This window comes from Pleurodeles waltl, chromosome 6 (genome assembly GCF_031143425.1).
Source record: "Pleurodeles waltl isolate 20211129_DDA chromosome 6, aPleWal1.hap1.20221129, whole genome shotgun sequence".
Lineage (NCBI taxonomy): Eukaryota > Metazoa > Chordata > Amphibia > Caudata > Salamandridae > Pleurodeles > Pleurodeles waltl.
In genome coordinates this window covers 1,017,111,243-1,017,135,241 of record NC_090445.1, presented here as the reverse complement: position 1 = coordinate 1,017,135,241, position 23,999 = coordinate 1,017,111,243, and the positions used below count along the sequence as shown (strand labels likewise).

At 41.1% G+C, this 23,999-nt stretch overlaps 1 protein-coding gene across 2 annotated transcripts in view; it reads right to left on the bottom strand.

Annotated features, from left to right (window-relative positions):
- CCDC27 (coiled-coil domain containing 27) overlaps positions 1-23,999 on the bottom strand; it is a 259,053-nt gene that overhangs the window by 157,027 nt on the left and 78,027 nt on the right. The window lies entirely within an intron of this gene.

Sequence of the window (23,999 nt, the reverse complement as noted above, 5' to 3'; positions counted from 1 at the left end):
ATTGAAACATGCAGTAAACCAGTTTGTTTTGAGAAGAAGATTGACAGATTGATAACACAAATTGTAGTAGTGTCTGCATCCTTGCCCTCCATTGTAGATCAAGAAGTAAGGAAAAATAAATTATGTACAGTAATTGGAGGAATACAGAACCAATAGATATTAACTGCGAGAGCTTCATAGGAGAAACGGTACTCCTTTTGGATACCGTTTAACTATGTTTAAATTTAAAGGCTGAAGAGCCTCAGGCAAGCTGCCTGTGACTGAAAAGGGGCAGAGGTTGACTGGAGGGCTCTGGAAATTGGTTTGAACCCAAACTGCCCCAACAGGTTTTGCTGCTGTGTGAGTATGATGACAATTGTTGGATGTGGTCCTTTCCTCAGAGTCATCCGCAAACTTTTTTGCCTTCACCATCCTATATTCTGAACCTGTTTATGTTGGCTTTTAGGATTCTCCGCACTTTAGCACTGCTAACCAGTGCTGAAGTGCTTATGCTCTTTCCATAATACATGGTATGATTGGCTTACACCCACTTGGTATGTTTAATTCACTTGTTAAGTCCCTAGTAAGTTAGCAATACCTGTGCCCAGGGCTTGTAAATTATATACTACAAGTGGGCCTTCAGCACTGTTTGTGCCACCCAGTTAAGTAGCACTTAAACTTGCCTCAGCCAGTGTATGCAGGCTGTGTGTGCAGTTTTAAATTGCCATGTCAACCAGGCAAAATAAACCTTTTACCAGGCCCAAACCTTCCTTTTTAATACATATAAGTCACCCCTCTGGTGGGCCCTAGATAGCCCAGAGGGCAGAGTGCAATGCATTCAGAAAGCAGGACATGTACTTGTATTGTAGGTTTTACATGTCCTGGTCGTGACAAACTCTCAAATTTGTTTTTCACGTTGCAAGGCCTACCACTCCCATAGGATAACATTGGAGTTACCTTATTACATTTTATGAGTGTAATTTCCAAATGAGAATAGGTACTCAATTCATGGTGAGTGTCTCTGGAAATTTAATGAAAGATCCTAACGTGGCGAAGTCGGTTTTTAAATTACAAGTTTGAAAAAGCCACTTTTAGAAACTCCCCAGTTTCTTGCTTTAGCCATTTGGTGCCTGCAGTCTGTCTTGTCTCTGGGTCACATGACTGAGTGTAGTTTACATTTGGGCTTTGTATATTTCTCCTAGACAGCCACACACAATGGAGAGCTTAGGTGTGCCTAAATGGCCCATCACTGGCAAGAGTAGGCTATGTTCCTGTCGCCACACAAAGCGCTGTATAACCTCTGTAGTTAGCTGGAGCCAGGGTCAGGAAGGCAGGGCACCTGTGCAGTTCAAAGGCATGACATCAACTCATTTGTACACTTCCGGACCTGTGGATACTCTGCAAACATGAAGTACTACAGTGCAGCTGAAAGGACTGCCACACTGCTGGACTGCTGCTTTGAAGGAACTGCTGCCCTGCTGTACTGACCTGCTGCCTGGTGCCCTCTTGCCTGGGTGAGAAGAGAACAGGACCCCCAACTTTACACTTGAACCTCGGATCCCAGACTGACTCCAAGGGCTATTGTCTGCTGGCCTCCATCAGAGCCTCAGGGACATGATAGGCTCCCCAACATCCTGCATCAGCCCCTGGATCCAGCTGAAGTGAGTTCCTGAACCGCAAGTGGTACCCCTCAGGTCCTGGTCCCTTGGCATGGCTTAGTGAGTTATTTTCAAGCTCCAGGACTCCTTGTGACTGTGAACAAGCCGGTTCATACTGAGCTCTAGCTGCTCTCACTATGATTCAATGTGAAGCTCCGGCAGCCACCTCTTAGCGCTACAGGATCGACAGCTAGTGGGGGACCACCAACTCAAAGCTCCTGCAGTGCCCGCCCATGCTACCTGGCCTGCTCTTTGTGCTACTTCAGCAGCCCTCTGAGATGCTATCCTTGCTCTTCGTGCACCCCTTCACTGAGAACTGGATTTCTAGCAGGAGATGTGATAAGGCAAACTTCAGGGAGCCTAACCAGGTGACTGTAGAAGACCTGTGCTCCATCACGGTTGGCCTGAAAATGTGAAGATGACCTGGTCCAGCATGACCAAATATCCCTAGTTGGCAATTTGTGCTTTTTGGCTCTATTTTCACTAAAATCTTTCCAGATTCATTACTTCAGTTTTACAGATTGGATTTTTGTTGTTGTCCCTATTCAGAATAAATTAGTTATTTCCTTGCCCAAAGGAGTACAGTGGTATCCAGTTTTGTCACAAAACTCGAGGCCCCCCGCAAAGAAAATAAAGGCCCCTCCTCTGGACTCACTCAGGAGCTGTCAGGCCGTTGTGCTGAGGGGACCGCCTGCTGCTTGGGCCCGCTGCACCGCAGGTGCTGCGGGGGCCTTTGTTACACCACTGGTGGTATTCTACCATTGACCCTGTATCCACCTACCACTGGATTCTTAACTGCATCATGATGCACATAGGATGTTTCCAGTTCATAAATATATTTAAATATAGCTTCTATGGAAGCAGCTTTCTAAAGCTTGACATATCTGCTGTTCAAAAAAGTTAAGGGAGCCTTTTCTTCCAGAGTGACATACTCGTAATGGGTAAAACAGAAATAAACATGACCGCTGACTCAGAGAGGCCTTAAGTATTCTTAAAAAATATGGTTTTAACTGCAGAATTTAGTAAATGTCAGTTTGCTGTCACTTCTGTCACATATCTGGGGCATGTGGCAAATGTTAATGTAATTAAACCCAAGGAAGGGTTGGTAGAGGTCATTAAACATGCTCCTATTCCTAAAAATAAGGATGAGGTTAGATCATTCTCAGGTTCTCAGATCTGGGCTAATTTTACTCAAAATGTATCAGGCATTTTTGCATTAAAAACACACAAGTTAAGACATTTTTCATAGGACAAAAACAAAACAGAATGGGCGTGAAGTGTCAAGAAGGTCTTCAGATAAATAAATAGGACATTTGCAAGGATTTGATCCAACAACGAAGATTGTCATAACAGTGGATACCTTAGAAGCTATGTTTACCCAGCTGGAGGGTGGAAAGCAGGAAGTGACTTTAGCCTTTTGCATTCCATTCTTTGACACCAACAGAAGAATGTTACTCTGCCACTGAAGGGGAAACCTTAACTGTGTGTGGGGCATGGAATATTGTAGACAGTTTCTGTGGACCTCTGAGTCCACCATTAGGCCTCACAATGAATCATTAACCACAATTCTCCTTCTATTGAGGTTGCAAGATTTGTTTACAGTGTCCAGTATGTACCACAAATTAAGAATGGAGCCACAGTTTTTTAAATCAGTATGTGTTCACCAGTACTAATGATGAGTTGAGTGAGTTCCAATTGGCATTTGTGAAGAACTATTAAGGGCAATCTATATAATCTGTGGAGTGGATGGAAAGCAATGGAGATGGTAAGTTCCTTAAATGATTTATAGGAATTCTTTAAAGAAGGGTGGCAAATGAAGTGTGTGTGAGGAGGTAGAGGAAAGTATTTTGAAAAATTAGAAATGAATTAGCAGGATTACTGTTTAGAAGTGAAGTTAATGATGATAACTATCTATAATGTCATACAGGTAATTTTGGCATTGATAAAACAAAATGTAGGGTTAAGGACATTTAATGGTGATCAAAAATAGACGTTGACATTGATCAGTCTGGATGCAGTATGGCTCAAATTACCTTTAAGCCTCCTCCATGCCAAATAAATGGCAAGCTCAGGAAGTTGATATCAGATTCATGTTCAGCCTGACAGAGGGGAAGTTAAGTTTGCAACTTTGTTGATATATTTTTCTTCTAAGTGGCCAGAAGTAGAAATTATCATCAAAGAAGACAGAAGAAGTGTTTTGGAGTTCATTGATAAGGTTTTCCTCAAAGAATGGCTTTCTAAGCGAGTTATTGGATGTAAAGGTCTCCAGTTCAAGTCTTTGCTTGTCAAAGTTATTTCGCATGCAAAAGGATCACCTACTGTAACCGGTACCACCCAAATGGTAATCAAATTGTAGTAAATTTTAATATTGACCAAGAGTATGACAGAAGGGTGTGACAGAACTAACCAAGAGTAGTAACACAAACTTGGAAATCGAAACTAAGAGGATGACTAGCATACTGCATTACTCTCACATTAACTAGGTACAGTTCCTTTGCAATCTTCTTTTACTAAAGACAAGCTTAGTCAGAAGACTGGGGCATCACTAGTGCATCTGGGGATATCAATAGCAGCATTAAAAAATCTCAAAATAAGTACAAACAGTACTATGATTGTAAGCATGATATGAAGAATGAAAGTCTCAAGGTGGGAGACTGGGTGACACTCAATGTTAAAGTGAAGTGGGATAAAGATGAAGCAGGTTTTTTAACCCCTCAACACTTATGAGATTGCTAACTAGCTCTTCTAAATTTAGTGATTGTACATCCTGGAGTATGAGAAGATTGTCCAGGTGTCATATCAAAATGAAGAAGAAACACCCCACTGAAAGTTAAAGACTGACTTATTCCGGATGTTGCATACAGGTAAATCATCACCAGCATATCCCTCTATGATCCTCACCAACTGCCATCCACCCAACACATTCTTCCCTCATCCAAAAATTATTAACAAAAAGTAATATTAAACAATTATTAAATTGAGTGAACATAGAACAAAAGTAAAATTAAACATCTATTCAGCTGAGTGAACATGGAATCCACTAGGCAAGTGGAATTCACTAAGAGAATAAACTTTCATATGATAGGGACAAAATTGCTTAGCCAACAATGTAATCTTTATACCAAACTAGCTTATGCTTTTCATCCCTTAACCAGGTTACTCATGGCACTCTCATATACTCTTGCTCTTATGCCTCATGAAAACGAGTATGCACAAAGTCAACTTTCCAACCTGGAATAACAGCAATCCTGTCTTTATTCCACACCTTTCTAGCTCTGGCATGGACCACATTTGAAGTTTCTTTAACAACCTGGACTGGGGTAGAAAACCAGGACTGACCTTTGTAGTATAAATATAGCAACTCTCTATCCACTTCCTAGTGAGTTTAGAGCCAGGCACACATCCTTGCAATAATACAAAAGGTGACACCCCACTCAATACAATGAGAGTTGTTCTGTCTGCACATAACATGTCCTCCCCTACAAGCTCTCAATTAAATTTGGTAATCATTGCCAACTGCAGCTGATCTTTCAATATGTGGTTGAACTGTTCCACTAAACCATTACTCCTAGGATAGTATAAAGAGCTCCAATATGTCTGATGCCATGAACACTTAAAAATGTCTCAATTTCTTACAACACTAATTGGGTATTGTTATCAGTCACAATTTCTTTAGGATAACCTTCTCTCATGAACACTATGCATACAAATTGAACGATCGATCTAGTGTTACTAACAAAATTAACTTCTGGCCACTTGGGCATGTAATCCATCCAAAGAAATGACAAAATGAGAACCTTCTCCCAAATCCTTAATGGGCCTTACAAAATACAACAGCAATTTTGTTCAAGGCACCCATGGTGCATTCAGGGGATTAACTGGAAATGGTTGGGTCACCTGAGTCTTATCTCTCATAATACAAGGACCACAATCCCTTACAAAGTATTCTTCAGCCCTCTCTATACGAGTCCACCAGATGTATTCTCATATTCTACATTTTATTGCTCTTATATCTATGTGAACCTCATGTGCTATTTCTAATATCCTCTTTATCATTTTGATCAGACCAGCCATTTGTCCTAGCCTGCATAAAAGTCCCTTCTCACTTGTCAGTTCTAAGGCAACTTGGACATATAGGGCCTCATTACAACCCTGGCGGTCAAAGACCACCAGGGCTGTTTGGAGGTTGCACCGCCAACAGGCTGGCAGTACAAACTCAGGGATTACGACTGTGGCAGAACTGCCGCGGTTGCACCGCCGGGACCAGCGGTTTTCCGCCACGTTGGTCCTGGCGGTTTTCCGCCACGTTGGTCCCGGCGGTTTTCCGCCACGTTGGTCCCGGCGGTTTTAATCCGCCAGGGCAGCGCTGCTTGCAGCGCTGCCCAAGGGATTACGAGCCCCCTTCCCGCCAGCCTTTTCATGGCGGTAGGAACCGCCATGGAAAGGCTGGCGGGAAGGGGAGTCGTGGGCCCCATGGGGGTCCCTGCACAACAGGGGCCCTGTGGCACAGCCCCACACAGCTTTTCACTATCTGCACAGCAGACAGTGAAAAGTGTGACGGGTGCACGGGTGCAACTGCACCCGTCGCACGGCCGCAACACCGCCGGCTCCATTTGGAGCTGGCTCCCATGTTGTGCCTGATATGCCCACTGGGCCCAGCGGGGATGTCATAATGGCCACCCGGGGAGTGCGGCTACATTGGCGGCTGCACGGTAGTTACAACTTCCGCCCGCCAAAGTTGTAATGAGAGCCATAGTGTGAAATTCATGTCTAACTCCTTGGAATTAGGGCACACCCCAAAACATGACTTTGTTTAGTAAGGTGTCTTTTTGTAACTCATCCCTCCACTCACATTCCTCCAGAGTGCATTCAACAAATTGTTGATTAAATTAGCCATGCAAACCATCCTCTACAACTTCCTCATCCAAAGTATAGAGAGGCATGCTCAACAAAAAATCTGCAATTACTTTGTTTCTGCCTGAGACATACTCAATGTAGAAGTTGATTTCCTGTAAGCAATATTCCTATTTGGTAATCCTGTTTATAACCTTGGCACCACCCTTCGTACTGAACAACAATGAAAGGTTTGTGATACATCCTGGAAATAAAAGGAACACCCACCTCCTCCCCCCCCCACACACACATATATAAAAATAGTGTACCCCACCACATTGCTAGGGCTTCTTTTTCAGTGACAGAGTAGGTGTGTTCTGCTCTACAGAGTGCTTTGATGCAAATGCATCTACATACTCCATGCCATGACTCCTCCTTTGTATGTGAACAGCTCCCAACCCAATACAGCTGGCATCAATGACTATGATACTAAAATCCTTAGTGTCAAACAACTTTAGAGGTCTTGCAAATATTATGTCAGAGCATATTTTATCGAAAGCTTCCTGACAATCTTCTTTCTAACTAAAAACTGCACCTTTTAAAAAAAAATCCCTAGGGAACTAGTTTTATCGCAAAATGAGGTGAGGAACATACTTAGAGTAAAAAAAAAACACCCCAAGAAAGACCTGTGTTTGTGAGAACAGGAGTTCCCTAATTTGTTTTACGCAATCCACCTTGGAACTGACGCCACTTTTAGATATGTGATGTCCCAAAAAATCCACTCCCAACTGTTCAAACTTACATTTATCGCCCCTGAGAGTTAGCCCTTTATCTTGCAAAATGTGTAACACTTTGTCTAGATGTGTGTTGTGTTACTGAAGATCTTGGCCAAACACCAGTAGGCCATCCTGAAAATATCGGACACCTTCGCAATCCTTGAAAATTTCACTTATAAGCCATTGAAATACGTATGAACCGAATGCCAATCCAAATGGCATATGTTTGTAATTAAAAGCTCCCGCAATGAGGTAAGATGTAAGTAGTAAATGCTGAGGAACCTTCCAGTGTGCTTAACCTTTAATTAATAATGGGCAGAGCTTCTCCATCAACCAATATATTTTGGTTTAGATCTCCCAAATCCACACACAAACACAGAGAACATTCACTCTTACACGATAAAATAACAGGCACAAGTCATTCAGAACTTTCAATAGGCTTTAGGACATCCTACTGACACTTTTCGTAAATCTCCTCTAACGGACAATAGCTTCTGGCGAGGACTCTGTTTTCAACACTATTTTGCACTGAATTCCTTACAACTTTCTAAGCTATTCAGTACATACCATAGGAATTTGCATACCCAATAATTAATTGGGGAAATACTCATGCATTCAACCATGAGTTTAAATCTGGAAATTACACAATCAGGATGACTGATGCCTAACATCATGTATAGGTTTCCTTGGCCATGCTAACCCTATATGTTTGAGTCTTCTTTTGCAACATATACCACCCTTTGGGCAAATATCCATTCTAATTCGAATAGCCTATTGAATTGGCCCTCAATCCCAATCTTTTTTTCTCCGAAGACACAATTTTATTTCAGAGGAAGTTTGAAGTTCCTATGGTTTAAATTTCATGAAGACTTCAGGACCAATCAAAGTGAAAAATGAAAAGTGAAACTGAATCTGCCATCAATCATACATCTACACCATTAATTACAATATTGCAGATTGGCGGCTTCCTTCTAAGAGGATTTAACTCTGCCGCAGCATTACTATTATTCGTACTCTCGGCAACATCTACAGTTAATATCATGTCATTATCGTCTTTGAATAATATACTCTCCTCCACTTGAAATACTATAGATTTTCACGCACTACAACACACCCTCGGAAAATTCATTTTGCGATTGCACTTAAAACATGTTCCGATTGCACTTAAAATGTGTCTGATATAACACAGGACAATTTTAAGTAGAAGACACATGGTTGTGACTCCTACAACTAAAGAACATAGGGGGTCATTCCGACCTCAGCGGTCTTTTCAATAGACTGCCGAGGGACCGCCGTACGGAAGACCGCCAGTGCTGGCGGTCTTCCGCATGGGCCATTCTGACTGGTGGCAGCGCTCCGCCCGTTTCCGGTCGAAGAGCAGCCAACAACCATACTGGCGGCAGGCGGGGAAGTGGAGGTAGCTCCACCTCCATCGCCACGCCAACAGAACACCGCCCAGCGAATCACGACCTGTGATTCGCTGTGGCGGTGTTCTGTTGGCGTCGCGGTGTCGGCAGAGCTGCCCGTTCCCTCCCGGAGGATCACCAGGAACAGGTAAGGTGATTGTCCGCTAGGGAAGGGGGGTGGGGGGGTGTTGTGAGTTGTGTGCGTGCATGGGGGTGTGCGTGTGTGTATATTGAGGGGGCGTGTGAATGCGTGCATGAATGCGGGGGGTGTATGTGCATGATGAATGCGTGCATGAATGCGGGGGGGTGTGTGTATGTGCATGATGAATGCGTGCATGAATGCGGGGGTGTGTGTGTATGTGCATGAATGCGTGCATGAATGCAGGGGGGGTGTGTGTATGTGCATGATGAATGCGTGCATGAATGCGGGGGGGTGTATGTGCATGATGAATGCGTGCATGAATGCGGGGGGTGTGTGTATGTGCATGATGAATGCGTGCATGAATGCGGGGGGGTGTGTGTATGTGCATGAATGCGTGCCTGTATGTGTGTATGTGTGTGTATATGTTGGGGATCGGGGTGAGGGACGGGGGTCCTGCAACCTTTTGGCGGTGGCAGGGGTGGTGGGGGGGGTAGGGGAGGGAGTTGGGGTGGGGGTTGGGGGAGACCCCTATCAGTGCCAGGGAAGGGATTCCCTGGCACCGATAGTGCTTACCGCCATGGATTGAATGGCGGTCCCCAACCGCATGAAATCCATGGCGGTAAGCCGGGGTCAGGCGGGTTGGAATACCGCCGGCGGTATGTGACGACCGCCGGTCGTTACCGCCGTGGCGGTCGGAACGGTGAAGCGGCGGCTGACCATGGTGGTAACCGCCATGGTCAGAATACATGAAAAAAGACCGCCAGCCTGTTGGCGGTCTTACCGCCGCTTCACCGTCGACCGCCAGGGTCAGAATGACCCCCATAGTGATTTCACTAGTCTTGTGCTTTTTGTCCCCAGGATGTTCAGTATAAACAATTTCACCACTTTAGCAGATGTGACCCCAACCTGATAGTTCTTTGAAATATTTGCACTCAAATATAGAAGAGATGCCACACTGAAAGTTGAAGACTGATTTATTCCTGAAGTTGCATACGGGTAAGCCACCACCTGTACATCGCTCTGCTATCATCACCAACCGCCTTTCACAGAATCCTCCCTTCCCAACCATCTACATTCTACTTTCTGCTCCAACATTGTACCCCAGATGAGAATCCCGACACGCATGTCTCTTGAAATTGTCATGGTAGAAAAGGTTATGGACACAGGAAGGTGTTGGTTGCTGGATGGTGTTGAAAAGAGAGAGAAAGTTGGATGTGACTGACTTTGGGACAGGTGCAAAGAATGGGGGAAGTTGCAAAGAATATAGTGAATGGTGACTTGGAAGCAGATATGGGTGGTGCCTTTGAGGCTGAAGTGGAAGAGACAACCGGAGGCCCTGAGGGCGTTGGTACACAGGGGAAGGGAGAGACCAGAAGTAGAAAGGGACCTACTGTGAAGGTGCCACACAGAATTTAGGATTATGTAATGCATTAAGTCTTACTGCTTTATTTTACAAATTGTGTAGTTGTATCTTGTTATCATTTTTAAACTTCTCCATTTTTATTTTTTATTTTTTTGGAGTTCATAAGGGGAAATCTCTGTGTAGTGTTGGTAGCTTACTAGCTTACCCTATTATGTTCTAATCTTAGACTCTAGTTCTGTTGTGTAATTCTTATTGTAAGAGGTTTGTGTTTAAACTGTTCTGCAGTTGGTATCGGGACAACAGCATTGTCAGCTGTTCTCCGGTTCTACTGGAGCTGTAATAAAGGGACATACTTACCCATGTTTGTTCTTGTGTAAGTTCTTTCACTCATTTTCCCAAAAGGTTTGCACAACTACTCTGACCTGGACATTGAGAATAGAAGCACATGTTTGCTTTAGTTATCTCTTGCACAGAATTTGGCAATGTCATTCTAGCAGCTGTGCCTCAATTTTCATCTGGCTATCTCATGACGATTCTGTATCACATGGCCAAAATCCTACACTGCCCATGAAAATTTTGATCACATATGCCCTATCCCGGGCAACCTACACCAGCTACCCATCAAAACTATGAACAAATTAAAAACCTGCTGCCTCACATATGAGTTGAATCCTTTGAACACAGGGAAAGATAAGAAGGTTTCATAAAATCTCTATGTGTGGATCACTGAGATTTAAGGCCAAATCAGCACAGGCACAGGAACAATCATTTGGATCCGTCTGCCACTGAACTCGAGAACTCAACATTTTATTCAGGAAACAGCTTAAATCAGTCTCTTCTCAAAATTCCCTATAGATCCTAATTTACGTTTGCCATGTTAGCCTCTCTGTTTTTCTACTGTTTGCTATTGTGATCAATTCTTAGCTTGTTTTAAAGTGCATACATACATTGTGGTGCAGTAACATTATATAAAAAATTAAATACATTAAAAAACTTGTTGGCTGAAGCTGTGCAGCAGGGTACTTTGAAGAATAGTATTCAACATAGTTGACTAATACACTCCTTCAAATACCACATCTTTGACTTCACCAGAAAACAGCACACATCAACACACAATGACTGGGCCTTAGAGAATCTGAAATATTTCGAGACAGGTTGGTGATATGTGAGTGTTGATAAGGCTAAGGCAAAGCCAGAGCAATGTCAGCTAATAGAGCTGGGAAAGAGACAATCCTCTGCCAGGCAATTGTCAAATATTACTGACTGTGACTGGTCCTTCCAACCTTTTGGAGGCATCAGCATCTCCTCATTTCATTAATTTAACCCTCTTCATCAATGGCCTACCTTGATTATAAATAGAAAGAGTCTTTTCAAACTCTCATTGTGAACTGATTGACCTATGTTCCCCACAACTTAACTGTAGGTTGCTCTAGTCACGTTACTTCTCAATCTTACTTTGAAAAACAAGCTTACCCCCAGAGGAGCTAAATTTGAAGACTAAAGATGTGAAAGATTGATGCTTGATAGCTGGATGGTCTCATGTTCCCCACAGTGCAGCTGTGACCCTGCACGCCTGTTGAACACTGCTGTGACATCAGCATTTATTTGTTACATAGCTTCATTGTAACACAAGATTCCATCCCCTTCTGATGATGGACAAGTCACCAGTCAACTAGGATACATCAGTTATCCACAGTCCTCACCTGGTGCTAAAGGTCCAAATGGGCACCGAGAAACAACTCTTGTAAAATCTGATTGACTGTGTGCTTTTGAACTCTCAGGGAGCACCTAACAGGCAAGGAGGATTTCCTATTCACTATAGAAGCACAATGAAATACTAGTTTATGGTAGTTGTTAATAAGAAACACTACACCTTCTTCTGTTTTTCTGCCAATATAGTGGGATAAGTGTTAGGGTTTAGTTTTAGTGTTTGATTGGGTGTTAAAGCCCTACATTAAGGGACAATGGGAAGAAGTGAGTATAGTGTGCGCGCATAAAGATGAAGCAGAAATGACGATAATTGGTCTAAAGAAGTAGATTTATTCGATAACGAAGGCCCTCGACAGACCATCAGGACCGAGCAGTTCCAATTGCCTCAGCCCACATACAGCCTTCCAGAACCCCATAACAAATTCCCATGACAACATAAAACATTCCTAAGTTCCAAATGACATAACTCCCATACAACACCATCTCCCCTTTTACAAAGAAAATAACAACATTTACATATAACAAACATAAAATAAAATAACTAATATCTAACAAAATCTTTGAATCTAAAAGGATTCTTAATTATACAGCTCTTTCCCATATTCTTGCCTACAGAAGTATAAACATCTTTTTGTTGAATGATGCAATGCTCAGCAATAGCAGAATCAATATCCGCACTATGTTTCTCTTTGTCAGATGAAACATCCCAGAAATTACAGTCAAAATCATCTTTAAGCAGATCCCCATAATTTCCGTTTTTCAGCTTGTTTTTGATAATATCAGCTTGTTCACAAGTAACTGTCACTAAAGCATTCTTGTTCCACCAACCTTTGCCCTGCAACAAGGCAGCTCTTCAAGCAACTTTCTCAACTTTGACAGGTTCAGAAAATTGTGATTCACATTTGTTAATTCTCATAGGTTTTTTAACTAAAACCCATTCCGCAGGTTTCACCTCCAAATCCTTTACATTTTTCACTCTGTCAAAATATTTCTTGCAGCATTCCTGTTTGCTTCTCATATGCATACGAACTTGTCGCAAATCAACACAATCCTCACTACATCATGTTATATCATCCAACTAGGTGGGCCTTAAAGCTGTAACCAGTTTCCTACCCCTCAACAGAACAAAAGGTGCAATCCCAGTCGTACTATGAGGTGTGGTATTATAAGACCAAACTTTTTGCTGTAAATACTCAGAAACATTAAAAGTATTAGAAATGGCTGTCTGCAATCCTTCTTTCAACATAGGATTCGCTCTTTCAACCAGTCCATTCTAAGAAGGACTGTAAAGAGGTACCTTATACCGTTTCAAAGAATGGCTTACAAGAAAATCCATCACTTCATCAGACACAAAATGTGTCCCATTATCCGTCACAACTTCCTTAGCAGGACCTTGAACTTGAAACAAATGCTCCAAAAACTTTGTGACAGTACTGGAATCAGCAGACTTGACAAACGCAAAATATAACCATTTATAAAAATAATCAATGGCTACTATCATGTATTTATTCTCATTCTTCAGCATGTTAAATGGTCCAGCAAAATCTAGACTAGTCTTTTACCAAGCATTATTAGGTCATTCAGTAAAGCACAAAGGATTAGTGTTCATATTCCAAGGTTTATCCGAATATAAACATTCAGCACATTTATCCACATAACGTTTAACTTGAGAGTTTAATCCAGGCCACAAGTGATGCTGTTTAATATTCTTGACAGTAGCTGAAATACCCAAATGTCCTTGATGTGCCATTGAAATGATGCCCTTGTCTTAAAGCTAAAGGTGGCACAAACATACTCTGTCTCATCACAATACCATTGACCACTGACAATTCAGGTGCAACTTGAGCAAACGTTTCAACTCCTTGTCAAAGTTCCTGTCAGAAGGCCAACCAGAAACAAGATACTCTTTAACCTTAGATAAACAAACAACATTGTTGCAGCTTTCATCCCATTCTTCCTCTGATATCTTGATATCACAAATAGCATCAGACACAGACATCACACACTCTTCCTCCACATAATGTTCAGTGTCACCTTCAAAAACTACAAACGAGAAAGACAGTCCGCTCTAATATTCTTACCACCTGGAATATACTTAATATCAAAATCAAATTCAAGTAATTTAGAAATTAACCTAACTAATCTGGAGGATGGTTTGTTAGAGCAGCTGTCACCCAGCATATATATCAAAGGCTTGTGATCCGTATACAGATCAAACTTTGTACCCCAAATATAAATTTTGAACTTCTCTGCTGCCCAAGAGCAAGCAAGTGATTCCTGTTCAATTGTGCTATACTTTTGCTCAGTCAAAATCAACATTCTCAATACAAAAGCAACAGTATTCTCAAATCTACCTACAAATTGACTCAACACAGCACCTAAACCAAAAGAGCTGGCATCCTCAGTGATGACACTTTTAACCCCAAGATTTTGGCATCCACATTGATGACACTTTTAAACCCAAGAGTGAAAGGTTTAATAGCAGGAGCATCCACAATTAAAAATTTCAATTTACTAAAAGACACTTGTGCTTCTTCAGTCCAAACATATTTGACATGTTTCTTCAAAAGTGCTTGCAATGGTTGTACCACCATAGCATAGCCACAAACAAACCTGGAGTAATATTCACTCAGACCTAGAAAAGATCTGAGAGAATCTTTGTCTTTTGGTACAGGGGCTTCTACAATGTCCTTAAGTAAAGATGACTTAGGTGCAATGCCCTTATCGGAAATGTTATGTCCTGAATAATCCACGTGTTCTGTTAAAAACTTGCACTTATCTTTGTTGACAGTAACAACATGTTTCTCCAATGTTTTAAATACCAGCTGGAGCATCTCAAAATGTTTTTCTTTGCTTTCAGTATGAATGAGAATATCATCCTGAAAAGCTTGAATACATTGTTCTTCCCTGAACAACGCAACCATAAATCTTTGAAAACACTAGCTGCGGATGCTAAACCAAAAGGCATACGCAAATACATATATGTCCCAATGGGAGTTACAAAAGAGGCTAACGCTTTGGAATCTTTGGTTAACAGAATTTGTTGATAAGCTGATCTTAGGTCAATAGTAGAAAACGACTTGCTTTGCCTAAATTTGCTAACAAATCATTAATTCTTGGCAAGGGATGTGAATCCACCACAATATTTCGGTTAGGTGCACGCAAATCGACACATAGACGGATATCACTAGATTTTGTTTTGCAAGAACTATAGCAGAAACCCATTCAGATGAATCTACTGGATTAATAATACCCTGTCCACACATTTTGTAAAGTAATTTTTTCAGATCCTGTCTAACAGAAAATGGCCCAGGTTTAAGTTTCTGCATAACAGGCCTGCCACCATTCTTCAACTTGATTTGATATTCAAACCCTTTTACAAGACTGATATCACTGTCAAAAACCTTTGCAAATTTTTCATACACACTTTCCAAGGAACAATAATTAGGCAGCAAATTTCCTTCTGATACAGTAAGAACAGGTAGATCTCCTAAGACTACAGGTACACTCTTACCTGATCTCAAGACTATACCCAGTTTAGCTTGATCTTGCTACCCCGAGATATCTCTACCATGTTCAGCAACATAAATCTTTGTACTTATACATCTACCCTTAAAATCCAAAATATCCATTGAAAACCCTTCATAATAATATCAAATTTGCCAAAAGCCTTAGGGTTAACATCAGTATGTTTCAGGAATTTATCTGGACAGAATTTGTCAAAAGTTAGATCAGATAATATTGTAATAGGGGAACCAGAATCTACCATAACACGTAAAGTGACAGAACCTATACTAACAGAACAAATAGGACCTTTAGATTTGTTTTGAGAAACATCAATAGTATCAACTGTTAACAAGACATTGTTAAAAGTTTCACAAAGATTATCATCAACAACTTCCATTTGAGATATCTATGTTTTAGTCTTAGCTAAACGACAAAGACTTTGAAAATGACCCATCTTTTTGCAAAAATGACATCTCTTTCCTTGAGCTAAGCAGGAAGGACTATTCTCCATGTGTGTTTTTGAACTACATCTATAACAATAACCTGATTTTTTCCTCTCAATATTTTTACTTGTTGTACCCCTGTTGGATACAGCATTAACTTCCAACTTATCTGTTTGCAAAATGGCGCCAACATGAACAGAAGACTTAGGTGGTCATTCTGACCCTGGCGGTCTTTGACCGCCAGGGCGGAGGACCGCGGGAGCACCGCCGACAGGCCGGCGGTGCTCCAATGGGGATTCCGACCGCGGCGGTAAAGCCGCGGTCGGACCGGCACCACTGGCGGGGTCCCGCCAGTGTACCGCGGCCCCATTGAATCCTCCGCGGCGGCGCAGCTTGCTAGAGACGGATTCTTGCACGTCAATATTCATTCTTGAATCTTTCTGTTAAAACAATTGAAAACCAATTGATCACGGAAATATGTATCAATGTTTAAACCAAATTCACATTTAGCAGCAAGAACCCTTAAAATTTGCCAAGAAATCTTCAATAGTTTAATTCATTAGTTGTTTCCTTTTGACATAGTTCATCAGAATACTGTTTGGCCATACGTGTAGTAGCTTCTATAAACACATCCCAGGATTCATCACCCAGTGGTGCAACAATGGTTGGTAAGTTGTCAAAAACTTCTTGTCCAGTTTCACCTAAATGATTAAACAATAAAGCAGCTCTACGCGTACCACTGTACCTAGAGGCATCAACAGCTACCATAATTCTCAAAAATATGTAACCACTTTCTCCACGAAATCGGTGGCCTTCCCGGCTTTTGTAGAAAAGGTGGAGGTTGAACACAAGCTTGAGCTGCCGCCATTGCAAAAAAATATATTGAGAATGAAAATAATAAACAAACTATTTTTTTTAATAATTAGTTCCTTTTTTTTGTTTTTGAAAAGTAAAAATAACTTAATAAATTCCTGTGATAAAATAACAAATAAAAAGTGTGCCCATCCCCGCACTAACAGGCAAATAGCAAGTAATGGAAGTATAATTTCACAGTGAATTTGAGAAATGTCACTTGAAGTAATAAACTGCGGCGTGCGTATCACCATGGAAACATGGAAACACTGATACACCCATCAAAATAAGATGTGCTTATCACCCTGGAAACGTGTAAACAGTGATACACCGAGAAATCAAGGTGTGCGTATCACTGTGGAAACGTGGAAAGAATGATATGCCGAGAAATCAACGTGTGCGTTTCACTGTAAATGCACACCCAAAACAAAGTGAAGACAAAGGCTGTAAATGTAAACCAGCCCAAAGTCCAAAGATGGCTGCCAAAACCAACACTAAGGGCCTGATTACAACTTTGGAGGAAGGTGTTAATCCGTCCCAAATGTGACGGATATACCACCAGCCGTATTACGAGTCCATTATATCCTATGGAACTCGTAATACGGCTGGTGGTATATCCGTCACATTTGGGACGGATTAACACCTCCTCCAAAGTTGTAATCAGGCCCTAAATTTTCTAAAGTCGGTGCAACTTGTTTCCTTGAATAGAAAGAAGCGTGTGCTTAAATAGAAGCGTGCGTAAAAGTACGTAGAAGGACAAAGGGAGCAAAGGCCAGTGCGCGAGAGCAATCACCACACAAACAGCAAAACTTCAAAATTTAGATAAAATGGTGGAGAAAGGTAAGCTGTCACGCGAATTAAACAGCATACACACTGTGTGAGCAAGTCCAATGAGATAAAGCCAAATGAATAAAGTAGCAGCGTAACGGCTACAAAGTCTTTCGTAAACTTCTTACCACTGTTGGTGGGCCTTAAAACATCTGCTCGTCGCCAAAATATTGTAGTGTGCGCACATAAAGATGAAGCAGAAATGGCAATTGTTTGTCCAAAGAAGTAGATTTATTCCATAACGAAGACCCACGGCAGACCATCAGGACCGAGCAGTTCCAACTGCCTCAGCCCACACACAGCCTTCCAGAACCCCATGACAGCATAAAACATTCCTAAGTTCCAAATGACATAACTCCCATACAACAGTGAGCTGATGAGGGTTGTAATACACTACCGTTTAGCTTACTTGTCACTGCCTCCTGATCATAGAAATTAGTCATTAGGATTAGGTTTATACTTAGAGGTACAGCTACATTCAAGACTGGAATAGGGCTCAGGAGTCAAAATAATGTTAATACAAGTGAAATCAATCTAAATAATTGACATTTCCAATGGGTAAACCAAATTGCCAGTCAAACGAACCACAATATGGTGCAACACTGTAATGGAAGCCAATGAACCTACTAATTCTAACTTGCTTAAATCCAGAGGGTGTTCAACAGGCATAATATGTTAAGATTGTCATCTTGGAATGTGAGGTGGAAGAGTAATCAGATCATGGAGTTACTTTCCCTATGGGCATCCACATATCTTCAGTAAAAGCTTCGACACTTAGCATCATGAAGATCACCTTTATTGTGAAGTTGCTTCTACATTTTGGCAATGAGTTTTCCTGAAGAGGTAAGCTTAACTGAGATGAAGATGGCTGACCACAGTTGGTGCATATCTAAGGTAAACGTGCTCTTTTTACACCAGTGCCATTATGCATTTAAGGACATCTGATGGTACAAGTATTTCTGTTGGAGATTATTCAATATTCTATCAATGGAGCACTACTGGGGAACCTACACATGGCTGCTTGAAGCACTGTGAAACAATAGCCCATGTGTAAAGACAGGCCACTACAACCTGTTTGTGTCTTGTGGGCAGCAACAAGACGTGGGTGAAAAAAGTATTGTTCTTGGTAAAGCATTGCATTTCACATGTGGTGCTCTTTCTCTCCCTCGTGTACTTCTCTCCCTGCCTCCCTGTGCTCTCTGTTACCTGTCCTAACCACCTTGTTGCTGTCACCCTCTTGTGCTTCTTTCCCACCCAGTTCATATAAAACTCCTGCCATGCTCTGTGTTCTGTCTATCATGTGCTTCCCTTAAACCCCATGTTGCTCTTTCCTTCGTCGCAGCTTTTCCCCCCTCTCCATCACTGCTCCACCTATCCGCTCCTCCCCTACCCACCCCTCACACTGTACTTTATTTTTTATTTTCCACTTTTGTACTATAAAAATCTTCATTTTTTTATTTAAAGGTCCAAGTGTCATCTCACAGCTCCTCCCAGTCCTACAAAACAACAGTCTGATACAACCCTTTTCCAAATTTCCATTTGTGCAAAGATCTCAATATAACTAAAGAGAGTATTCACATGACTGAGAATTGTATCTCAGTGGACCGGTCTCTTACTTAATAAGCTGCTCTCAACAGATAAAATTAAGTGATATACTTTTAACATTATTCCCCTCCGGCAAAGGGTTTCCATGGGTCAATTCTTGCACTAACACTCTTTAACAAGCACACTTAATTCCAGGGGCCCCATTGCTCCCTGATTATTTGCATATGTATTTCATACCACATGTGTGCTGATGAACTCAGCATTATTTCAAAGCCTTTTCTCCCTTAAGTCTTTAGCTATTACAGATTCTTGAGACCATCCAGGCCTTGATCACCCATCAGTATCTAAAACAGCCTACTTAAAACAGTGTTTTAACTTCCCTAGACTTGTTTAATATCCGTAAGGGCAAGCCACCCCTTATTAGGAGCACAAAATCTTGTAGCTTCATATTTGACAAGAGGGTCTAATTTCACACTCGTTTTAACCATTTGGTAGGAAATTCTATTGTTACCTGGGATAAAATCTTATATGCCAGAAACTTACTTCAAAGTTGTCTTACAGTCTTTAGTCTTTTAGCGATTCAGCTATGGAAACTCCTTGCTCGTGGGTGTTTTTAGAAAATACTTCTTTTTCCCATAAGTGCAGCCTTACTCGTTGCAGGAAGGCTGGCCTTGAGGAATACATGTTATGATAATATTGTCCTTGTTCTCCTCACTCTCTACTGGCTTCTGATGGAAGCTGAGAGTACATACAAAATGGATTGCTTGGTGCATAGAGCCCTTCGCCTCAACACTGTAAACAATCTGGTTTAGAAATGGAACATCTTAGGATGTCTAGGTTCTCTTCCAAGATGAGAAACTCTTTTATGGAACTACCTGCTTTAAAAAGAACACTTCTTTTCTGACATTCTCAAGGGGTACTCCTAACATTTCGAATTCCCAAACTCACTCTCTTAGGACTAGACTTCATGTACTCTGCTTTCCAAAATACATTAAATGCTTTCTTTTCCTTCGACATTTCCAAGTCTGACATTTTACCTGCCTCTCTTACCTACTTCTGCTCTGTTATGACCTCTCTATAGAGTAACTTTGTGATTTTCCTTTGAGAGTCGCTTTCATATTTCGAACATTTGAGATATTGGTAAAACCTTTGATTACTGTTTATAAGGTATATTAGTTCTTGGTATGACATCTGATTTACTATTTTTGTTTATGTAAATTTCCCTTGTTGTTCACCTGAATTAATCTGCATTTATTGTCTGATGTAAATTGGTGACAACCCATATGCCCATTTAGCAATGTCCATGCTTCCCAAACAACATATTAGCAAACTACATAAGGGAAAAACTGAAATCACAGTCTTTTGTGGGTTTAGTAAAGTTCTATTCATAATTGGTGGGACATTTTTGAGAGGTGTTTCCCAAACCTTTTAGAACCATGATCCATTTTTTAGAAAGACAAACTTTTTGCAACCCACCTAGCTTCAATGAACCTGATGTGGGCGATTTTTCATTGCAACTAAATCATTGTGTGGTAGAGCACTGTAATTTACAGGCAGTATATTTTCCATGGAAATGGCCACTAAATTTGCATAGACATGTAGGCCCATATTTATACTTTTTGTGCCACGTTTGGGTAATTTTTTGCCGTAAAAGCAGTGCAAACGTACAAAATACAATTACAAAAATACAGTGTCAGATAGACATTGGGTAAAATTGGGCATAGAGTATATTGGACCTATGTATGATCTACCTAGTTACAAGGAATCGTTTGTAGTAATGATTGATTACATGTCTAACGCCCTCATTATGACTAGCCAGAAAATATGCTGTATTTTCTCCAGTTTCGCAGACCAAAAGTACCAGTAACTCTGGGGAAGGGAAAATCTGATCCACTATAGATTGGGCCCTGATGGGCCACTAAGAAATGATGAATTACTGGGGGAATTGGTTCTTCACAGACTTTCACAGGGAGATTTCAGCTGTTTTCAATAGCCACAATTTCTGTATGAATGTAATTGTGATTGGAATTAAGAGGAACCAACTATGTAGAACTTCGTGTTTTTATGAGAGATGACCATAGCTAGTACAATATAACTAAGTGACCTTTTTTAATTTAAGAAGGTTGGCCTGTGGAAAAAAAACGGCACCCAGTTATTACAGGAGAAAAATGTGACCTGTCTCAAGCTGCATGACATCCAACATTCTAGGTCAAACATATTATTACCATAAGGAAAGCAGTCAAATGGAATATATGAATAGGTTAACAAAAAAGGCAATTCAGATGGCGGTAGCTGACTGCTGAGGGGTAGTGCAGTTGTGCAGAATTTGTATAGAGCTCCAAGAATTATTACAAATTAATTGAACATGTTGCATCCCATTTTAAGGATGCAAATTTGGAAGCCTATAAGAAGGTTGAACTGATGGTGGCTGAATTTGAACAAAAGGGAATGTTCATTGAAAACATGTCCAGTAGTACAATGAGAAGGAAAGGTGGGAAAGTACATTGATACTGATTATGTGATGGAGTCTACGATTGGTTAAGTTGCAAGGAGCTCACACGGCTGGTGTTTCAAATGTGGTCCTCTGACGGCTGTGAAAAGCACAAACGGAATTTTACCATTTTAGAGAACTGAGAGAGGTCGGTTTGGCACTGCATGAGAAGAAAATGTAGAAAGTGGTTTGTTCATGGATGGTGACTGGTCACCTTTGGTGGATGAAGTGAAGAATGAAGTTGGTGGCTTGGCAGATAATTGTGAATGATGCTTTGACTTACGCTTAGTAGAAATGAGCAACAGTTTAAACTTTGAGTAATTTACAGGGGTCACAGAAAAGGTGTAAGGGAAATGTGACTAGACTGATTGGTTTATAAGTTTGATGACAAAGTGCTTTAATATGAACAACAGTATTAAGAGAAACATGTTGATACCAAAAAAGTTAATTGTAGCCAATTTATGTAGGTTTTATTTTGTAGGGGAAAAGATTAATAGGCACACTATACCATTAATGGTTAGAGTGACGTATTACAAAGCAAATGTGCATTTTTCGGATACATTTTGGTACTATATTGTGAACCAGAGGCAGACATATCTTGTGAAAAAGTGGAAACACTCGGCATGCAGAAGCCTTTAGTCGAGTTTGTGTGACCTTGCACACACGATAATGCTATCTAGGGAAAACGGTGACATTTCGTTTACAGCTGCATAAGTGTAAGGCAGTAGCCTTCATTGATTTAGAAAATGCAATTTGTGAAATTATTTGCCGTAAATATGGACAAAGCAGAGTGTCTAGAATATCAATCATGGGGATGCGCTACTCTGCTTTCGCATGAGAACGAAGGACAAAGGAGGATGATGCAAGTTAGCTTTTGAATGAATGTAGGGCTATTGTTCGGCGTCATTTTTGACACAACGGTTCCATATTTGGCAGAGAAAAAAAACAATAGAGCAGGAAAGAGATCGAGGTGGCACACAGAAAGGAAGCAGTGACAGTCTAGAGCAACTTGCGAATCCTATGTCCAAGCGAATTACGAGGTTATTTGACATTCCAATCACTGACTGGTAAAAGGAAGGACTGGTGATTGCTGCTAACACACTGTTCTGTTGACAAGAATTTTGACTGGGTTAAGATGGCAGAGAACTAAATGACAAAGACAGCGTAACAAAACTTGAGTTCCCCTCCCCCCCAAAAAAGTACATGGAGGGGCACTCTCTGAACTCACTCAAGAGCACTCTGGCCAGGGTAATATACTGGGGAGGGACTAGAGCTCGCCTCCCCCGCCAAACGCACACAGCATGGGGGCTGCGGAGGTCTTTTTAAGCCACTGGATAAAGCTGATCCTGTTAAAACACCTTTTCCTGTGTCATGTTGTAGGGTTGCAAAGTTGATTTGAAAGCAATGCCATGGGCCAGGTGTACTAATATCTAGTTACAAAATACGGGTAGAAAACTGCAACCAGTATTTTTGTGACAATGTTTTTAAGAACCAAACTATGTCCTAATAGGTCGGTTCTTTAAAATCTGACGTGTACTGAGTCGAAATCCAACCTTGTGCATATTAATGAGGTAGGTCACGAATTACTACTCATTCAGGTTGGGGACCTTCACAGTCAGGGCATCCTACTGGGATCACCAGACCACCATGTCTGTGGTTCTATTCTAATAAAGCACACTTTTTAAAAAATGCAGGACAGAAACAGAACTGCATTTAATAAGAAAAGGTTTGTTTTGCTTGCTTAAGAGGAGGCAGTGGTCCCTTGGACCTTTCCCTCCTATTAAACTTTTTTATACATTCACAAACTCAACCCCTTCCCCTTTGCAAATGTGTCTTTATGTTATGTTGTTATGCTATTAATACTTGTAGAGCATGCATTAATCAAAGCTTTCTTGGTGCTTAAAAACAACTGGAATGATTAAGACCTGATTGTAATTTACTTAATGTCATTAGCCTGTTTAAATGGCAATGTTTTCAACTTTCCCCAAAAGATCCCAAGGTCCTGTTTCAATTGACTTTTATCTGGTAAGGCATTCCATGTAGAAGGGGCTGCTACAGAAAAAACTTTGACCCACTGGCCTCTATTTTTGAAATATCAGTATAAATCAGCTGTGTTGCTTTGTTTAGAATCATTTTAAGTGTATGCAGTGCAGTACTAGATAGCCTGCATATGCTGAGGAAGCATAGTCAAGTCTTGAGTTGATGACCTGCACAAAAATATATTTCCTAGTGTCGAAGGACAACAATGGAGCAATTTTCTTCAAAGTTTTTAGTAAAAAGGAGTATTTGGATACCATGGCCCAGTCTGGGAGTTTGGCATAAGGTTGCCATCCGTCACTACCACAAGACTCTTGGCGGAGAGTGATAGAATGGATACTAGATCAAGATCACCAGGCCAGTAGTTCTGGCTCCAAATGCTGATCTTATTTTTCAGACGGACTATCTTTGTTTATTCAGTACTTAGCC